General features: G+C 34.2%; 1 long non-coding RNA gene across 1 annotated transcript; it reads left to right on the top strand.

Moving 5' to 3' along the window:
* Window positions 1–1,145: 1,145 nt before the first annotated feature.
* On the top strand, window positions 1,146–7,041 carry LOC127730898 (uncharacterized). Its single transcript, XR_007995360.1, has 3 exons — window positions 1,146–1,225; window positions 5,843–5,948; window positions 6,402–7,041. It is a non-coding gene; the product is annotated as an uncharacterized LOC127730898 (long non-coding RNA).
* The last annotated feature ends 1,662 nt before the right edge of the window (window positions 7,042–8,703 follow it).

The raw sequence follows: 8,703 nt of genomic DNA, 5'->3' as shown, positions 1-8,703 counted from the left end.
TTATTTTAATTTAAAATTGAAGAACTAAAAGGATTTATCATAATTATGAAAGGAAATAATTCAACAAAATCGGATTATTTCCCAAAAGATTATATATTTTTTTAATTTTTTCCGGGGAAAATAGAAAACTGTATCAGAGACATATATATATAAAGGGTCCCATCAAGGATTTTATAGAAATCCTTGGTCTCATGAAATGGATCTCACACAGACATGCATAATTGAAATTTATACATTGATTGATTCTATGATTTCTTGAGAAATCAGGAGCGAAATATAACAAATATTTAGTTTTGATATTAAATTAAATTTACTTTTCCTCGCTATAATTCATTTGACATAACATTGAGGGATTTAAGGGTTTGTCCGTACAACGTTAGTATTTCACATGACTTATTTTCGCGCTTCGCCTTGAAGCTCATTATTCAGACTGTTTCAGACAAGATGATGAAAATAACATGCAAGGCATTTTTTTTTCGATCATCGTGAAGTGCACTCTCCCCCTCTTCAAGAATTGTATATTTATAAATCCTCGCTATTATGCTAACAGTAATTAACCCGGGACTTGATTTACATGTAATATCAGGGGCGATTCTAGCCAGGATAAAGGGGGTCTTAATACTATGCAGATCCAGGGGGGGGGTGGGGGACGGGGGCCTGGGGCCCCCCCTTTGGTGGGAAAAATTTGGTTGATTATATAGTGAATCACTGAAGCATGACTGGAGCGGGGGCCCCCTTAGATCAGTCAGCGCCCCCCCCCCCCCCTTTTACAAAAAGTTCTGGGTCCGCCACTGAAATATATGTCTCCATTAAATCAGAGACATATATGTCTCTGATTAAATGCAATGATCGTTCACAAAAAGGGGAATCAAACTCCCGGATCCCATCCCCCTTCGATCCGCCACTGATTGTGAATATAAATATAATTGTTACTTAAAAGTCATAGACTAGTACTAGCTCCGAGCACCTGTTTTGGGATATATACAGCTAATTAACCGTAAATAACTGCGAGATAATGAATAACAAGTTGATAATTGTCTATTCTCTGCTAATTAATGTACCTGCAATTCACCCTGATTCATTTGTGAGACCACCGACACTAATAATATTACCTCAAAGTTAGAGGTTCTCCGTTACTGGGAACCTCATATCGGATCCGATCAATTTATTGGTTCCATTCCCCCTAGTAATAATGATCCATTTGCAGTGACGATGACAATCAAAGGTATACTCATTACTGTTGATTTTGCATGATAACATACATGTTATGTCAACTCACTTCTCCTTCCTACGGCGTCAGAGAGAGAAAAAAAGCCTTGCAATGCGTCATAATTATTTGGACTACTTCCATATGACTTTAAAAAAAACCAAACAATAGTTTATTTCACTGATTGAGATTGGACTGACGAGACATTTCAGCATGTGAAATCTTAATTGTTAGTCCAAGTACACAGTTATCATCCGTTGATTTTCATTTTTTACAAAAAGATTTCCTAGTGTGGACCATGTATTACTTTAAAATTTATTTATTTATATTTTTTATGCATAAAAAGTAAGTACAATGAAGTAGGGGGGTGAAATTATTTTATTTTAGTTTGAGAATCACTCATACTTCTTGTATGATTTCACCTTAGCCTACAAATTACCAAAAAGAAACACTTTATTATTTCCTCTAGCTTATGTGTATACATGCCTTTTCATATACATGTAAAAATGTGTTACTGCCTATATATTGTCATTGACCTTAAATGTTATTCAGTCTTCCATGGCCTAATGGGACCTTGTTCTACTCATGTGGTATGCTATAAGCAGATAAGTAACTTTCTTTCCTTTTGAAATACAAATAATTTTTTAAATATACATGAAGAATTTTTATATTAGCCGCTCCCCCCCCCCCCCCCCCCCCCCCATTAATTTTGAAATCTCTAATTTTAGGCATAGGCTCATATAAATTCGACTTTTGAAGAATTGAAATAAATCTGAGACAGCAAATGAGTATTGAGCTGCTTTACATTAAAATACATTATGTACATACATGTGACATACACAATTATATATAAATAGTTATAAAGACATTTAAAAAGCAATTTTTTGCAATATTTAAATTATGTAGGCCCAAATTTTGATAGTTAAACGTTAAACTTTAAACAGCAAAAAATTTACACCCAAAGTTCAAACTTATAGTCTTTAATGTATATATGCTATTGCCATGATACTAGGTAAACTGTCTTATAATTCTCTAATCTTAGTTCATGCCAAGTTTGATTAAAATTAGTATTTCTACTCTATTAGGTCTCTAGTGTGGATATAGTGTATAACTTGCAAATTATTTTCATACTCCTTCCAAATTTATTGCGGATGAATGACATTTTTACCAGATATTCGGAATCCTCTGGTTTTATCCATGCAGTGCCATTAAAAAATTTTGCCCGCGAACCCCTACTTTTCTTTTCATATTTTTATTACATAGTTTTAAAAGCCATATTTGAAAATCTTATAAAATCCTTGTTATTTTTCCATAGCTTTTGAAAGAAAAAGGTGCCAGTGTTAAGTGTATGAAAAATCTAGAGAGAATCACTTCCCGCCAAATTTTTAATGGCTTATATCTAAAAAACAAGCACACGGACCCTTCATTTTTTCTGTTTTTTTAGTTCCTTTATTCATATTCTTTTAAAAAGCTTGTGATTTTGAAACGGAGTAGCGACCATCCTTAAGGCCAAACAAAAATATATGTCTGTTTACGGTTACCCGACCGACCGTCCTTTTGAGCGCCGACCCTAAGTCATTTTATTTCCGTCGTAAAAGCAAAAATTAACTGAACTCGTGTCAAAAATGAAGTTTGTGTTGCCAATAATATAAATCAATTGCCTGATACATCCCAATGTTCACAATCGTGAATATGACAGCTGTTATAAGGAAATTCGTGACTCATGTGATGAAATAAACACTTTGCCGCCATTTTTTCCCCAACCAATAACCAAGGGAAATAATCCAATCATTAAAATAACGGGTAAAATTGGCCAAGGATCAACTCAGACCACGACAAGACGAAACGGCATGACTCAAAATCATGTCGCAAAAAATAAAATGAAAAAATAAAATAAAATGGAAATACCGACCTACCTAGCCTTTTTTTTAAAGTATGTAACCTTAAACAGACATATATTTTTTGGGGCCTAAGTAGTGATTTGGTATAGTTTGAAAAGGTCAAATATTAGTATGTCTGTGAAGTTGTCAAACTAAATTAAAGACCCTTTAAACATAAAATTGTCCATATTTTGAGTTATAGCTTATAGATTTTTCTATTATGTTAATATGTCCTGTCCCAAAAGTAGTACACTACACTGTTAAAATCTCTTTTGGATAGAGCCAGCGCAATTTTTTAAATTTGCCTTTTTGCTCATCGTTCCGAAGGAACAGTGCGATTTTGCCATCACTTGGCGTCCGTCGTCGTCTGTCGTTGTTTTTCGTCAACCATTGGCGTCCGTCGGGTGTAAACTATTTCATACATCTTCTCCTCTACTGAACCAATTCCTACCAAACTTAAGCTGAATGATCTTTAGGGTATTTACAATAAAGTTTGTGTTTTGTTACATGGTTGTCATGGCTAAATATGAACATAGGGGTAAATGCAGTTTTTGGCTTTTATCTCAAAACCCAAAGCATTTAGAGCAAATCTGACACAGAGTTAATTATTCATTAGGTATTCAAAGTTCTATCAGCCCTGAAATTTTCTGATGAATGTAATAACCCTTTGTCATGATTGTTGGGTTGCTGTCACTTAATTGGTAATTTCAAGAAATATTTGCAGTATTTGGTTATTATCTTTAATATTATTAATGATAAAGATAAACTGTAAACAGCAAAAATGTTCAGCAAAGTAAGATCTACAGATAAATTTCTATAACCAAAATTGTCAATGGACCTCTTAAGGAGTTATTGCACTTTAACGACAATTTTACACAATTTGTTTATCATGTTTTCTAACTTTAAAAAATCTTCTCCTCTGAAACTACTGAACCAATTCCAACCAAACTGAAGCTGAATGATCCTTAGGGTATTTAGAATAAAGCTTGTGTTTTATTTTCTGTTTCATCAATAAACATGGCTGCCATGTCTAAAAATAGAACATAGGGGTAAAATGCAGTTTTTGGATTATATCTCAAACACTAAAGCATTTAGAGCAAATCTTATGTGAGGTAAAATTGTTCATTATGTCAAGTTCTATCAGCCATTAAATTTTCAGATGATTCTAACAATCCATTGTTGGGTTGCTGCCACTAGATTGGTAATTTTAAGGAAACTGCAGTTTTTATTTTGTGGTCAAAATATTGGTATGACGTTGACGTTGGCGGCGTCATCGTCGTCCAAAGACACATTGGTTTTCACACTCAAACTTTAGTTGAAGTTAATGGATCTCGATGAAATTTTACCTTAAGGTTCAATACCACAAAAGGAAGGTTGGGATTGATTTTGGGGGTTATGGTACCAACAGTTAAGGAATTAGGGGCCAAAAATAAGCATTTTTGTAACTTCCGGACATAACTTGTGTGTTAGTGTATGGATCTCTCTGACATTGTACCACAAGATTCCATATCACAAAGGGAATGCTGGGATTGATTTTGGGGGTAATTGCCTCAAAATTTTAGGAATTAGGGGCCAAAAAAAAGGGGTAAAAAACAAGCATTTTTCTAGTTTCATGACAATAACTTGTGTGTAAGTGTATGGATCTTTCTGAAATTGTACTACAAGGTTCCATATCACAAAGGGGAAGGCTGGAATTGATTTTGGGGGTAATTGCCCAAAATGTTTAGGAATAAGGGGCCAAAAATAAGCATTTTTCTAGTTTCCAGACAATAACTTGTGTTCAAGTGTATGGATCTCTCTGAAATTGTACTGCAAGGTACCATACCTCAAAGGGAAGGCTGGGATTGATTTTGGGGGTAATTGCCTCAAAATTTTAGGAATTAGGGGCAAAAAAGGGGCAAAAAACAAGCATTTTGCTAGTTTTAGGACAATAACTTGTGTGTAAGTGTATGGATCTTTATGAAATTGTACTACAAGGTTCCATATCACAGGGGGAAAGCTGGGATTGAGTTTGGGGGTAATTACCCTAAACGTTTAGGAATTTGGGGCCAAAAAGGGGCCAAAAAACAAGCATTTTTCTTGTTTCCAGACAATAACTTTGTGTTCAAGTGTATGGATCTCTCTGAAATTGTACTGCAAGGTACCGTACCACATAGGGAAGGCTGGGATTGAGTTTGGGGGTGATGAATCATAAGGGGGGTTCAAAAAATTTGGGGGGATTTTTTTAACTTATTTTCCTTTTGTTTTCTTGAAAATTTTCCATTTTAAATTGGTTATTTCTGATTTATATATAAAAGCAAATAATAATGATACGGTTTGAATAGGTAAATTAGAAATTTTTAAGTTCTTAGACCACATTCATTTTGTGAGCCTCTCGTTTTAATTGCTTCTGTAAGTAATATATTAATTTGAAATTTTGACGACAGACACATACAGATTATACTGTTAACAATATTTCAGAGTTTAATGTTGTCAAGCACACAAATCATAGAAAAATAGTTAATCACGTCATTGTTGTCCATCATGTCCATTGAAAAATTAGTATGAACACGATGAAAAAGTACGGGAATGTTTGTTTGTTAAACTATTGACCGTGGTTATGTCTTTGAAACTGTTGACTGGCAAATAGTCTGTGAAATGAAATAGCACAAATATTTCATTCTTTTTTATATCATGGTATATAGAAAAACACATACTGATGTATCATAATAGTTATAGTGACTGTCATTAAATTATAGTTTTTACCTTTTTTAAGTTTAGGGCAAGAAATATAGAAGATAAAGAAAAATATAAACAATTACAACTGTACAGTAGAAATGATCGGCAAAACAAGATAAACAGAAGACAACAAGGCCTAAATGGTAAGACCACTTCTATATAATAAAAGTGATTGCCCTTGAATGATGACTATTATAAAAATAAGAAGATGTGGTATGGTAAATGAGTTATCTATCCACCAGAGTTCAATGAAGTGGATGCAAGCAATTAAAGACCAATGACGGCCTTCGATAATGAGAAAACAATCATGTCTGTGAGCACTCCACCTAACCATAATCTAGGACAGTGGTTCAAATAGCACAACATATGAACAAACTGTAAAAACTGTTGAAAGTGGCTCAACTCATTATCACTGCAAGGCACTAAAACGACTGATATTAAGTCGTGGACACAAAGCACTGAAATAACAGAACTCATAATCATGATTAGTAGGAATATCAAATTTAAGTTTCTCAAAATGTTCATATTAAACATGATAAAATAAGCTTATTTCATATTGCTGTTTTTTTCTCAATTTATATTTTGTGTATTTATAGGTGCAGAGACTTCTTGGTTTTCATGATCATCAACAGATCAATACAGAAGAGGAAACTTAAGGTTTATACTTTCTACATTGTGTGCTAATTGGATTAATGTGAAATGAAATGTGTGCTTACCTGGAAAAAGAAAATAGGAAATTTCTACAAAATGGCTGTAAACAAAATGGAGTACAATCATAGATGCACAAGAACACAATTGTGTAATTGCAACAACCTACACTGAAGGATTAGGGAGAAATGTAGAAAAAAAAGTATTTTTTTGTCGAAACAAACACCTGCTTTATCCATTCATGTACATAGCTCTGTCATATCAACTATATAGAGGAAGATGTTTGAAGAACAAATTGCAAAAATGTATTCTCTACCAATTGAAGGAAGATGTCTGGTGGATGGAATTATTTATGCACTGAACTGTTTTGTAGGGGATTGAATAATTGTACGCAGCAGAAAAGTTAAATTAACATGAAAAGTGGTTATTTTATTTAATCCGCAAATATGAGCACAATATTAATAACATCACAAATTGTATGATATTCATAGCATTTTGCTTATTATTGTATTGTCTCAAACAGCTAGCCTATTGTTTTTGTATGTCATGTTACTCATCAGTGAACATTTTATTAAAGTTTTAATTATCTTTTGTATCAATTATTCAGTCTCAGGAAAAATTATATTCATACTGTTTTTACTGTTATGAAATTTTCATAGAGGAAAATTGAATGAGAGAAATTTCCATAGAGGAAATTTGAGAACAATGTTTTCCTTAGAGGAAATTTGTGGTCTTGAATTTTCCCTCAAGGAAAAGTGTTTGTCAAAAATTTCCTCACAGGAAATTGCTGTTGACAAAATTTCCTCACAGGAAAAAGTATTTCCTCAAAGGAAAATTTGAAGCTGCAAATTTCCTCACAGGAAAAAGTATTTCCTCAGAGGAAAATTTGAAGCCTCAAATTTCCTCAGAGGAAATAGAATTTCCTCAAAGGAAAATTTGAAGCCACAAATTTCCTCACAGGAAATAGAATTTCCTCACAGGAAATAGAATTTCCTCAAAGGAAATATTAATGCAGCAAATTCCCTAAGGGAAATCTTTTTCCCTTGAGGAAAATACAATTTCCCTTAAGGAAAAATCTTTTTCCTTCAGGGAAATTTGATTTCCCTTGAGGAAAACTACTTTTCCTCTGAGGAAATTGTTGAAAAAAGGGGCATAACTTTTTCAACAGTGGTGCTAGAGCCAAAATTTTTTAGGACAAATATCAGGGAACCAATACCAACCAAGTTATCAACTTCATTTTGACTTAACTCTAAAAATTAAGGTGACAACTTTTGCACTCAGCGGAAGTGCAAACTTGTCCCGGAGACTGTTACAATATAACATTGAGATTATACCTCCACCAGAACCAGAAGCTGAAGCTTAGCCCATAGCATTAAATTGAACGACATGTGTCTATTTTGACCTAGAAACAACAGGATTCGGTAAGATGATTCGCAATTTTATATATATTTTGAATAATTATCAATACACGGAGAATAAATTATACAACATAATGAAGCCTTGCGGGGCTTACAATTGCAGATGAAATCTAAGACAAAAATTTAAAAATAAGGCCGTTAGGTTTTTAGTTTGAATTGTTTCACATCTTTCATATCGGGTCCGTTTATAGCCGACTATACGACATGGGGTTTTTGTCGTTGTTTAGGTTCTTATGTTGGTCTATAATTGCTTATATCCGCCTCTATGAACTCTGGTGGATAGTTGTCTCATTGGCAATCACATCACATCTCCTGGTGGATAGTTGTCTCATTGGTAATCACATCACATCTCCTGGTGGATAGTTGTCTCATTGGTAATCACATCACATCTCCTGATGGATAGTTGTCTCATTGGCAATCACACCACATCTCCTGGTGGATAGTTGTCTCATTGGCAATCACATCACAACTCCTGGTAGATAGTTGTCTCGTTGGCAATCACACCACATCTCCCGATGGATAGATGTCTCATTGGCAATCACACCACATCTCCTTGTGGATAGTTGTCTCATTGGCAATCACATCACAACTCCTGGTAGATAGTTGTCTCATTTGGCAATCACATCACATCTCCTGGTGAATAGTTGTCTCATTGGCAATCACATCACATCTCCTGATGGATAGTTGTCTCATTGGTAATCAAACCACATCTCCTGGTGGATAGTTGTCTCATTGGCAATCACACCACATCTCCTGGTGGATAGTTGTCTCATTGGTAATCACACCACATCTCCTGGTGGATAGTTGTCTCGTTGGCAATCACACCACATCT

Source organism: Mytilus californianus, unplaced genomic scaffold (genome assembly GCF_021869535.1).
Source record: "Mytilus californianus isolate M0D057914Y unplaced genomic scaffold, xbMytCali1.0.p SCAF_2, whole genome shotgun sequence".
Classification (NCBI taxonomy): Eukaryota; Metazoa; Mollusca; class Bivalvia; order Mytilida; family Mytilidae; genus Mytilus; species Mytilus californianus.
Note: the sequence above shows the minus strand (reverse complement) of the source record. Positions and strands in the feature narration are given on the sequence as shown.